The 13,250-nt window shown below is 31.9% G+C and overlaps 2 pseudogenes; both read right to left on the bottom strand.

Moving 5' to 3' along the window:
• Nucleotides 1–5,947: 5,947 nt before the first annotated feature.
• LOC149557649 (ras-related protein RAB1BV pseudogene) lies at nt 5,948–6,585 on the bottom strand (annotated as a pseudogene).
• A 56-nt stretch (nt 6,586–6,641) lies between these two features.
• Nucleotides 6,642–12,970, bottom strand: LOC149557648 (protein FLOWERING LOCUS D-like; annotated as a pseudogene).
• Between the last annotated feature and the right edge of the window lie 280 nt (nt 12,971–13,250).

Below are 13,250 nucleotides of genomic sequence, written 5' to 3'. Positions count from 1 at the left end.
GAGTTACTACTTAGATTTTTTAGTCAAAAGTTTTCCAAATTTAATAGGTATTTGTATTTATACATATTTCCTCAATTTCTAGATTATGGAACTATTTTCTTTTACCTACGTTATGAACTAGAAATAGTGATTTTGAAAGGGGCCTCCTTTATACAATGACAAGAAAAGTGATAGTAGAGATGCCATAGTGACATGGAACACTAAGGAGAAAACAATAGAAAGCTAGCAATGCATCAGAATAGTAGCATCCCACCTATAAGGATTATAAAAAATATATAGAGCTAACAATCCCAAAGCACCTGAATTACTAACATTTTACAATAGCTTGAAACTAAATTCTATAGAGAGCTCTATATTATGCCATCAGCCCTATATCCTTCTTCATGGATGAAGAAAGGTCCTTTCCTATGAACATCCCATCTTTAGTTGTCAAGCTTGAGACCAAAAGAGGAATGTAACACCCCGCTCGGGAACCCAAGAGAAATAAACCTAACATGTTACAATGTTTACTGAACTATTTTTTTTTTTTGAAGTTTAAACAACATCAAGATAACATTAATGCGGAAGCAATAAGAACATATACAACAAATACACATTTGCAATTATAGATATAGTTTCAATTCCTCAAAGGTTCCTTTACGTTGAGTCACATTTAATAATTTTAAATTAATTAGTTTAAGTTTCAAGTACAATGTCTCAAGATCATAAAGGAATAACAGATACATAATCACATAAGAAAATGCATAAGTATAAACAATAAAATGAAAGTACATCCAATCAATAACATCCACTGCACATGTCGCAGGGTATGTGAGAAAAGATACAATACATCATGATACATGATAACGTATATACATCATCTGAAAAGAAGTCTCTAAGATAAGAAATAAGAATGATAAAGGTACATCTTCTGCAACGAACATCCAATAGTTGGCAATGTGAGGGGAACCCAAATGGTAAGAAGGCACTACCTCCCGACCGCGTGGTTACCTAGTCAGGCTTCCACTCCCACCGTGTAGGGAAGATAATGAACGATCCACATACGGCTAATCAAACATAAAACATTCCTAGGCAAGGTACCCCTAATAGCCAAAACTACCTCAAAGGTAACACATGCTACTCAAGAAGATAAAATAATCCAAAAGTAAGAACACTCAATCCAATACTGACACCACATAACCAAACATCACTCACAAACCAAGTATAAACCAAATACCAAGATCATAAGATAAAGTCAATGAAAGACAATCACCTCAAGTCAAAAGCCACATGTCAAAAGTACATCATCCATGAATCACCAATCATCATCAATGAAAGTAAATAACCATAATAAACACATCTGACAATAGATACACCACATCCAACAATAAGTACACCACCAGAGATACACAAATCTATAGAGGAGACTTAAACTACATACTAGGGAGTGTCATCACATGACTGCTTGAGTTACCCTGGACTGATCTCTTAATAGACCTCGGACCCTCAAGCATTGAGTTACCCAGGACTGGTTACTCTGAACCCCGGACCCTCAACATCACACATATGGAAAACTAGAAAGTCCTCTGAAGAAGACGAGGCACTCATCTCATTCCCATCCTTAGTCTATACTAGCACTAAAGGCATGGGTAGATAAAAAATCTCTAACTTATCTTTTTAGTGTGTTTTCCCCCCATAAATTTTAATTACTAGATTATCACTTATTACATAACTTGCATTAGGTTACCCTGGCACTGACCACTTTGGGTCCTAGACCCTTATGCAAGACACTCCCAAGTCACGTACCTAGACAACCTCTCCTAAGCACATAAAAACATAGTTGTGTCCCATACCACAACAACCCTAAAGATCAAACTCGGTTCCTTAACAGGCAACCTGATAATAGGATGGTTCTCCCACCCCACTACACATAAATGCTCCACAAAGTAAACTCATAAATATAATCTCAATTTGAATCACAAGACATATCATGACATCCAGCCACATAAATAGTATAAAATAAATCTCACAAAAATCACTGATGTACATCCTAGACTAATCAACACCTAATCGACTCCAAAATCCAAAAGCATAGATAGTACAAGCAACATCACAGTTTCATAGTTTGGGTTTGATTTAAAAAAATACATAATCGGGTTACAAGTAAAGTTTTAGTTTTTCAATGTTTGTGTTTACGTAATAAGTTTTCGCAATTAACCCTTACAATTAACCCATTTTATATTCGAATAAAAAGTACAACTACCCTAATTTTGATGTTAAGCCAAATAAATCAATATAACTATAAAGGGTAATTATTTATTTAATTATTAAAGTAATACCGAATGATTTTTTTATTATTTTAATTTTTTTTTTTAAATAATTACCTCCCTCTTTATTTAAACCCATAATAGTAATACAATAACTGATAATCTTTGTTATTACACTTAATTGAACTAATTTTAATTACAAACAATTAAAATTATAAAATTATCTATATAAAATATTCATTCCAATTCTAAATTCATTACTTTATTAATAATTAAATTAAGACTTAAATTAAATATTATTATAATTTGAATCACTTAATTATATTTATAATAATAATTTATTACAACATAATTTAAATTATTAATAATAATAAATCATTAACATTGATAATATAATAATAACATTAATATATATTAAATAACAATTAGTATTTAACATATATTAATATTAATAAATATATATATATTAATAAACAAATAAAACTATTATTAAAACTTTAATAATATTTAAAAACTTACCATACATTAATAACATGAGGGGGCGTTTAATGTTTTAAGCAATTAATATCGATGTCGGCACTTAGGAATTCGCAGTGCACAGCTATTGTTGCAGTCGGCTCTGCGACTGCAGTCGCAGGTACGACTGCGTACAGCAATCGCTTGCGATGTACAGGCAAGGGGGGGGGGGGGTGGGGGGGTTAGGGGTTGGTTAAACCACCCCTCCCCAATAATTATAAATTTGTTTTTGTTTATTTAAACCTTAAAACCAATCTCTTTAATGCAATATGTATTTAACTTAATATTATATATTTCTCCTAAATATATATATATTTTAAAAATAAATGGATAAGTCTTGTTTTATTTTATTTTTGATAAAGAAATCTATATTTTAAATAAAAAGAAAATTTGATAATCTAATATACAATCGTATTTAGAAAATTCAAGAACCCTAGATCTAATCTTTCTCTTCTTTTCTACATTTCTAATGTTGACTCTATTCTTACTTTTCCAATAGGAATTTTTAATAGTAAGGATCTATTATTTTCAACACAAGGGATTTAAAATAAAATAAATTTCACATATAATTTAATCCAACTTTCCACAATGCAAATCCATTTATTGTAGAATTTTTAATTCACAGAATTTTCAACAATGTTTCAAATATAGCAGGCACGAGGAAGACAGAGATTCAAAAGTATTTCTACAATGGTTAACAAATCCTACCTTGATCTGATGCTAACAACCTAGTGATCCCTTGGTAAACCAAACCCTTCAAAACTTCCAAAGATTTCTTTGTTCCTCTTCCAAAAGTGTGTTCCCTGAAACCTGTGTCTAAAAACTTGTGTCTGAAAAACTCTCTCCCCAAATAATGACCCCAAAAACCTCTAATATAGAATCTAATTACCTCTTAGGGCTTCTGTCTCCACAACTCTAAAATAGAATAATTATTTTATTTAATTAATTTATTCATGCACAATTAATTTCTCTTTTAATTAAAATTATTATTTTATTATTCCTTTCATGCACGTTAAGTGAATTGTTAAATTACTTTATTTAACATTCCACTTTACTTTACTTTAAATTAATTTATTAACTTTAATCTCATGAACACTTTAAAATATCCTTATTAAGTTCACATATTTATCTTTTAATTAATTCTTATATTTAAAACTCATTCATGCGAACTTAAATCTTTTTCATAATTTAATATCTTTCAACTTCTTAGTTTATTTTTGAACGTTTTAATTTGATAAATATTTATTAACTTAAATAACAATAATATTTAGCATTTATTTAAAAATGAACTCTAAATATATTATTATTAAATTAAATAAATATTATCTCATTCTAAATTTAATCTTAAAACTTTTATTTTTAATTTAATTCTTTATTTTTAATTAATTTCTCAATTAATTAAATATAATAAAATATTCAAAATATCATAATAATCTTCCATTAAATTAAATTATTAATATAATATGTTAATTAGAATTAATTAATAGAAATTCATCAAAGACTCACAAAACAACATACGCACAAAATACTCACGGGTTTAAAAAGGGTAGACAGTCTGTTACGAGTCCTCCTTGCAGGACAAGTATTATAGGCTTATGGCTAGGATTGGACCTGATCATTATCTTCCCATTCTCACCATTTGAGTATTTGTAATAGGGCACGCTCATCCTGGTAATTCAGGAAAGTCGATGCCTGGTACCTGCATCCTGTATAAAAGATAAGCATGTACATGTATATAATATATCTAAACTAAACAGACAATGGCAAGGAGTGGTTCATCGTGTAGATCCCAACTAGCAGGTGACTACGACTCCCTCCCTTAACCACATCAAACATGTCAGACAGAAAGATAAAATAAACACGCACACCATACACATGCAAGTATGGGGTAAGTATCGTAAAAATCACAAGTCTAAACATCAAATGCGTACATATAATAATGCATCTCTATCAATACAACATAATCATCATTAAAGACATAATGTTAACATTTTTATGAAAGAAACCACATTTACTAACTAGGAATCATCAAAATACCATTAACAACACATGAATGAAATCAACTAAGCAATAATAACCGATACATTTGTAATTCAAGACATGAAATAATATCATAATATTGTAAATCCAATATCTCTAAAACTAATCAATGCATAAAATCAGCCTAAGGAATTTGACAATGATAACAGAAATGCGAACTAGGGGCAGGCACTACAAGGAAAAAAGGCCTTTCTTAATGGGCATCTCCCCATACGATTCTCCCTTGAACTTCTTTTGATAGAATGAGACCCACTCTCAGAGATAAGACTAACAACATCTGAATATCATTTCTTTGTATCCCTTGAGATGACACAAATTTTCTATCCTTGTATCTTCTTTTGTGTGTGACAATATATTATGTATCCTCTTTATTTTGATGGATGATATGTATCCTTATAGCTGCTGCTGTGCTTGTTACTAATCTGGGTATGTTGCTTGGTATATTTGGGTCTATAGTGGTTTATTCAATGATAACATTTATAGTAATATCAACATATGAGAGACACTTACAGAGATCCTTCGTTCCACATAATCGAGGTCATTGCAGATTATAATTTATTGTATAGAATTAAAATATCTTCTTCTATTAAATCACATCCTATTAAAAGTAATTCATGAAGACAAATTTAGACCAAAATGTTCTATTTTCTTTTCCTAGAGATTTTTAGGATGGGTTTGTTCCCAATCTATCAAATTCTGATTTATAGAATGTAAGCCTTTATCCCATTAATGTTGAGTATGACAATACTAAGAATGCAGATATTTTTGCCTTTATAGAGAAAACAGGGGTTGAGTGTGGAAATTCTTACTCTAATGTTGATGGAGATGGAATTATTCTGAAAGTAAACTTTTTGGTTTCTAATGATCAATTGAATGTGTATCCTCATAAACATATAATGATTTATAGTTTCTAGTGAGCATTTGAACAATATAGTCCAAAACATTATATTCTATTAATTGCAAATGATAGAATATAATTAATTGGTAAATAGTGAGATAGTAAAAGTATTGTTTGATGAAAGTCGAAACATACTTGCCTCAAGTCTTTTGTTGTTTAGTAAAGAACTTGGTGAATGTTTTGCAAAGGGGTTGTAAGAAGAATGGGTTTATCCAAGGAGGAAACTCTGTAGTTAAGTGTACTTAAGCTAGAGTGGTACTAAGACGGGTGGCCTCCCAGGAAGTCCTAGTGCTTCATCTCTTTTCATTATGTCCCTTACAATATTAAAGAAACCTTCTCAACATTCACATTCATTTTTGTACTAGTTTCAAAAAACATTATTGCAAAATCATCTGCAAGTGCCCAACCACATGCAATTAGATTACCACTGTTGTTGTCACCCATTTCTTCCTTGTTTCCAACTAATATTTTGTGTAGATTTTTAGAAGCATGTTGTTCAATATTTCTCAACCAATTATGAATGTTGTTGAGCATTGATTCAGGTGACATCATATACCAGAATAATGCCCATAGAACCCCAAGAACATGTAGTGGTGATTGCGGGCAAGCCCTCCTGACCAATCATGTTTCAAATTTTTAATTTGATGTGCTTCTCATCCACTTCAATAGTCCTAATTTTGAAATCAATACCTATAGTAGTTACAAAACTTGGAGTAAAGGAGTCACCAAAATTTTGAGAATGAGATAATTCTTTCTAACACCACACTTGACAATGAGAATAAGATTTATGAGATGATCATACTTAGATCGATCCCTTTCCTATGTTCCATCTATTGTAATGTCTTCATTTCTTTCACATGCAGATGAGTCTTGGATAACCTTCATATTTGCTATGAATTAGAAATGTCCATCGAACCTTATCTTTATTATAGAAGTTGTCTTCATCTTTGGTGGTTATATCCCTCAACAATAATGCTCAAAAGTGCCATTAATTGAGGGCTATTTGATAGTGGATAAAAAAGAATAGAGAATTTCCCAAATTGTAGAACAAGCTTGCTAAATATATCATCAAGAAGAGAAGCATATGTTTCATTGTCCTGTAAAAGTCTTCTTTCCATATACATTATCATTGATTTCATATTAGCATGTTAAAAATATTTGTTTCTTCCTGCAATCCACTTTAAAATGCACAATGCATTGTTGATGAGTGGTGCAAGAGCACCTAGGGATTGGTTAGGTAGTCTAAATGAAGAACCTAGGGATTGCTTAGGCAATTTAAATGTTTGTTGTTTTAGTTTTGTGTGTGTGCCTTAGGGAATTTTTGATATGATTTGTATAAATTCATGTTGACAATTGTGGTAGTATAATATGGATTTTGTTCATAGGGTCTTAGAACCTTTTGCTAGGTGAAATTAGGGGCTAGCAAGTTGTAAAGCCCTTTGATTGGCCCAAAGCATGGTGACGTTGTCATCATGAGGTCACTATGGTCTACAATGGGTTAGGATGATGTTTTTACCTTAGTTGAGGAATGTGGTTAAGTTTGGGAAGCATTGGGGTTCATTTAGCTAAGTTGGAAAAAAGTTGTCAAAAAGATGTAAAAGTTGCATTGTGCAACTTTGAAAAGTTGCTTGAGCAACATTGTCAAGAAAGTTACAATTCAATGGAGAAGAGCCCTAAGGGGAGAATAACCACCCAAAAACCCTATATATGGCATGCCAAGACCTATGAACAAGGTTGGATTCCCATTGTATGGATTGAATATTTGAGCAACCGGCATTTGGAGCAATTTAATGAGCAACTTTCTTGTTTTCTATGATAGTACGTAGTGAGGAGTTAAAAAGTTAGTTTTGCAACTTGTGCACCTTGTGAATATTTTTTTTACTTGAATGTATGTGGCATTAGGTAGGTTTTTTGAATCCTGATTAGTTTGTATTCCTTTGTGAAATTGTTAAAGTTTTGTACTGCCACCAGTTTTGTTCAAGTAGTTGGTAAAGATGGAGTTCTTACTCACTTTCCCACTGTCCATTCTATATGACCTCTTGGAATAGTGAGTAGATTCCATGTACATAATGTGTATAGAAGCAGGTACTCTCAAATGTAGGGGAGCAATTTTTAAAGTCTTTCTCTAGGCGAGCCTATGGTGAGTCAGCTAGCAAAGAACAAAATAAAACCAACAAAACTTGCAAAGGTGGATAGCTAGAGCTATGATTCCACTTGGGAATTGAAGATGGGAGACTTTCCAAGGCTTGGTAAAGAGGGTCTGGTCATAAAATTCCGATTGATGGTCTTACAGCTCTCAACTTGCGGCACAACTAGTTAAGAGGCCTAAAACCCTAAAATCACTCAAATTGAGTCAAGGTACTATATGGAAGGCGGTGAACCCAAGAGCCCCAAAAATCCTTGAGAGGGTGGCACATGATCCAAGAATCTTAAGAAAACTTGTAGGGTTACTTTGGAAGGATTGGAGAAAATCCTCATTTTCTCGCTATAGGATACCTAATGGGGGCTAATAGCCTTTTAGGCCTATTTGTGAAGAAATGATGAAATCGGGTGGGAAGATGAATCAAATGGGAATTATAGCACCCCTATTTGGTTGAGTTGAAGTATTTTACAATATCTCCACACCTCTGCAAGGCTTAGTTCAATATTTGGAGGTTAAGAGCCTTTATGTTGCTTTTATGGTTATGGTGAGTGAAGCAAGAATGCATCAAGTTTTGACTTGATTCATGAATCTTTCTTGGTAGATTGGTTGGCTAGAGAGACCTGGGGATCATTAGATAGTTAAGCTCCTACAGGTGACAAGTGGTGTGGGAAAGACACCCTAAGTCTTTCAAGAAGACCCAAAGCATGAATCAGTGATTGATTCATCAACCTCCCTATCAATGAGTATTTACGACTAGGGGCCTCCCAAATAAAGAAAACTTAAACATCTCTAAGACTTTCTCTTAGACTATCACAGTCACTATCAAATGCCCCAACAACAATATGAGAACATGAACCAAAATAGAGAGGATCACTTCCCCATCTTTTACACACTATTTGAATGGGATTGGGTACATTAACTCCATTTGGGCCAGAAATACTTGAGTGGAATTATACAGCATTTAGAATCAACAATTATCCCTAAAATTGACATAGATAGTTATGAAAGTCTTAATAGCCTAGGTCATGCCTCTCATAATTTGAAGCACAAGCTAAAGATAATATGTTGCAGGAATGCTCTCAAATTTTCTTGTAGCTTCTCCAACTACAAGAGCAATCAGAAGTGTCCCTCCAAATATAGACAAATAACTATAGAGCAAAAATATTAACCCTGGTAACAAGTTTGATGATTCAAGTGGCTAAATGTATCAAGATCAGCTTCCCAACATACATAAGTAAAGAGCAAAGCAACCTTTTGTAGTAGTCTAAACCTTAATCTCTTAATAGCTTCCACTTTTCTTAAATGCAATAGTGGAAAAAAATTTAGTGAACCACATTCAAAATCCCCCAGTGGCACTATACACAGAACTGCATCTGCTTGAAAAAATTGACCCACAGTTACTACACGAACACCATTAATACCATATCTTATCTCATGTATATCTCTTTCAAAAAAAATTGGAACATCCTCTATCATGGTCTGAATCAGCTTATAATTGCCTCCAACAAGGAAGAAGTGATCACCCCTCATTTCATAGGGATCATCCTAATCCCAAAATACAAGTGACAACTTGGAAAGCAATCTAGCATTTGCATACTCAAGGTTGTGCTAAGCAATGGCCTAACTACTAGAAAGTTTTTTGCATGATTGGCAAGATTTCATATCGCAAATCATCCAATATTCTTCAATCCTATCATGATTACTTTTCTACTAGATTACACGTTGCGTCACAAATTCATTACAAAGAGCATGGTGGGAAGAGCCTACAATGCACATGTTCATGAGAAATAGTTGACAGATCTTGAATTTTACAAGGGAAAATATCAAAGCTTTGAATACAAAAGGTCAATATTGGAGCATTGCACTTTGGAGGGATTTGTAAATTGGTAATGTAAAGACCTAGTAGAGCACTATAGCAGGATTGGGCCTTTCTCCAATCAAGGAGGCTTCACCAACTCCAGGATATTTATTCAAAGTGTTGAATGTTTTCAATCCAATGGACATCCAAATTTTATTCTCAGTGCTATTTTTAACTTATTATTCTTGACCCTGTAGTAGAATAAAACAATAGGACCAATGGTGGATCAGTATGAGAGAATAAAAAAATATGTGGATTCTAGGAGCATGGAGAAAAGAAACCCTTGGTCTACCCTTACCCTTGCCTATGACTTTCTATTTTGTCTCTATATTCCAAGGTATCCTTCACTCAAACAACACAATACGATAGTGAGTTTTATTTCTTTCCGCTATAACCTCTTACTCTTAATATAGGTCAAAATGATAAAAACCAATAAGATAAATATTAAGACTTTCAAGAAAGTTCTAATTAGTAATAAATAGAGTTTCACACTTGTTTGTTCATTTCAGCCTAAAATAATATCATCAATGTGTGACATAAAATTTTGTTCTCTAGAGTAGCACTTTGACTCACACAACCTTTTAGAATGCTAGAACAACACCTTATATGACTGATGCTGCAACTATCCAAAATGCTGGAACAACACTATAAAGTTTATATGAATTTTGATTTTTATGATACTGATACAACACCCTTTATGACTGATGTAACCTTCAGAATACTCACAAAAACCTTATATTATTGATGGAAATCTTCCACAATACTGCAACAACAACTTATATGACTGACGTAACATTAAGGATGATTGTTGGTGTTTGGAAATGATGTAAAATAGCCAATTTATAAATTATTTTAGTGCTTCACTGTGAAGAGACCCTTCTTTTGTCCATATATTGCATTGCATATGCTCTAAAGATATCATTTATGACAATTTTATCCTTCCTTGAGTTTGAGGATACATGTAAAGCTTTTAATGGAATTGTTTCAAAAATCAAATATCTCAACATCAGCTTTAGCAAAGATATGGTAAGATTGATATTTTTTGTTTTTAATTATTTGCATTATTGCATTTATAAGGCTTTTAGTTTGTAGTTCTTGACAGGAAGAAACTCTAGTGTACAGAAATGACTTGTACAACTGTAGCTAATTGATATATGTAAATTTTTATTTGTTGGTAGAAATTTTCGTAAGCTGAATATAATTCTGTAGATATCTTACTAAAATTTACAATGGATATTTTACAAAATATTAAGTTGTTAATTGAGGTAGTGTGGTTATTTAATAGTTTTAAAAATTTCATTTTTCAAAGTTAATGACCATCAAAATAATTACAATGTGTATTCTTGATATTTTTCAATGGTATACAATTATAACACAAAAGATGAGTTACTTTTCATATTTCACTAATCTTGTAGTTTCTAGAAATATATCTTTAATGTTTAAAGGGCATTAGCTCAATGGAAGAGCACTTGTTTCATAAGTGGAAGGATGGTGGTTTGATCCATCATGCCCTAACAAAATTGATAATCTATATTAAGAATAATTTTATTGTATTTTAAAAATAAGATCAAATTGTTCTTACACAACTTTTTTATCGTCCCTAATTAAGACGATTGATAAAGAAATTGTCTCACCCTCTATGTAGTAGTGTGATCTCTCTCTCTCTCTCTCTCTCTCTCTCTCTCTCTCTCTCTCTCTCTCTCTCTCTATATATATATATATATATATATATATATATATATATATATATATATATATATATATATATATATATATATATATATATATATTCCCTTCCCTATTTTTATCAATATCAATCTTTTCTCTATCTCTCTTCATATCATTCATCTTATTGAGTACCCTGGCTTAATCATTCTTATGTGTTAAGGGAGTTCAAACCCAAGACCTCCCACATGAGATGCTCATAGGTTACCATTGTGTTGTAGGCTCTTGTCTATATTATAAATATTTTATTATAAATAATAGATATCTTGATTTTTTTTACATATAATATTTTGCTTTCTAATAAGGAAACTTGTTTTTTGGGAAATGTATTATAACACTATAAATTAATAATGAAAGTCTATTTGTCAAAAAAATTATTCATTCACTAAATATTTAAATTTTTATAAATGTAAATTTTCCATATTATATTAATTAAAATGCATAATACAAATAATATATGATAAAATCATTAGTTTTTATATAAAAAATCATAATATCTCTCTCATATAAGTTTTAAATTTAGTTATTATAAATAAATAATATGCTATTTTAATATTTAATATAATAGAAATAATATTTAAACTATCTTTAAAATTTACATCAAAATAAACCTTCTCCGTACCAATTTATGTGGTAGATTTTCTTATTCTACCAAAATAACCTAATTTGAAATATTACGAAACAACGGCCTTCATAGATCAGACCTACTCTATCCATACTGCCAATAAGCTGAAGTTTGTTTTCGTGAAGACATTAAAATATTGATTGAATGGAGCTCCGACAATCTTGTGATCCTTAATTTCTTCAACTGAAAATGACTTCATATTTTTTGGCAAACCCTACATCACAATCAATTACAGAAATCTGAATAAATGAACTAAATCAGAAAGTCAAAAAAATTGCTTACAGTAATTAGAAAGTGATTTGTGCGGAAAATTTAGTCAGTGGAAACTGAAGGATCGAAGCCCGAAATGAAAGAATTCATACCAGAACACTTCTAAATAATTAGAGAAAAAAAAATTGTTTAGGTAATTTGTGCGAAAAACTTAGCGGAAATTGAAAGATCAAAGTCTATGATGAAGAATGCATACCACATTATAATTTCTTCAGAAATAATAATGACTCAAATCATGCTGCGAAGCAGTAGGTTCTTCGAAAGGGCTGAAATAGGAAACGGGCCATAAATTCCTCTTCTGTTTGCTTTTACCGGCTAGTAGAATGTCACAGTGGCAGTGGTTCACAAAGGATTTCGTGTTTGTAATCAACTATCCAAGTGATTTCTTCAAAAGCTCCTAAAAGGATTCCTCGTTCAGCCTACGGATCGATCTTCTAGACTTGTCTTTGAAGCTTTCTTCGATGTAGAATTAATAGCTACGAAGAAAAGCTTGTCTTGCTAAGTAATTGTGGCTTCACCTAAACTTGTAAGATTCATAATAATCATCCTGCTCTTCTCTCGCATTATGGAGAAGGCTTACAAAATCTGCATTCGAATCGGACGAGTTTATCAGGGGCACGTAGCTCCAATTCACCGTATCGGCACACATTGCGTTGAAAACAACATAGCCAAACTCTCAGATAAAAATGATTACTTTGCCATTGCATCAAAACTCCTCAATCTCTTGCAAAACCTGTAAAAAGTAGAAAACCACGCCATAAATTACTCCTAAGTGGAGGAAAACTAGAAAAGGCATGGAAATCTCGTAATTTTAGTTTAACTCGAGAGATTTAAGGAAGCATCAGTATTGCAAGGTGAAAATTTGCAATCAATGTTCACTTTCTGAACTGCGATTGACTAAGACTTAGTAGGAAACATCAGCAAACATG

The sequence above is a fragment of the Cupressus sempervirens genome, chromosome 5 (genome assembly GCF_028749045.1).
Source record: "Cupressus sempervirens isolate cs-2001-9-10 chromosome 5, ASM2874904v1, whole genome shotgun sequence".
In the NCBI taxonomy this organism is placed as follows: Eukaryota; Viridiplantae; Streptophyta; class Pinopsida; order Cupressales; family Cupressaceae; genus Cupressus; species Cupressus sempervirens.
The sequence above is the reverse complement of the archived record's forward strand: the minus strand, read 5'-3'. Positions and strand labels throughout refer to the sequence as shown.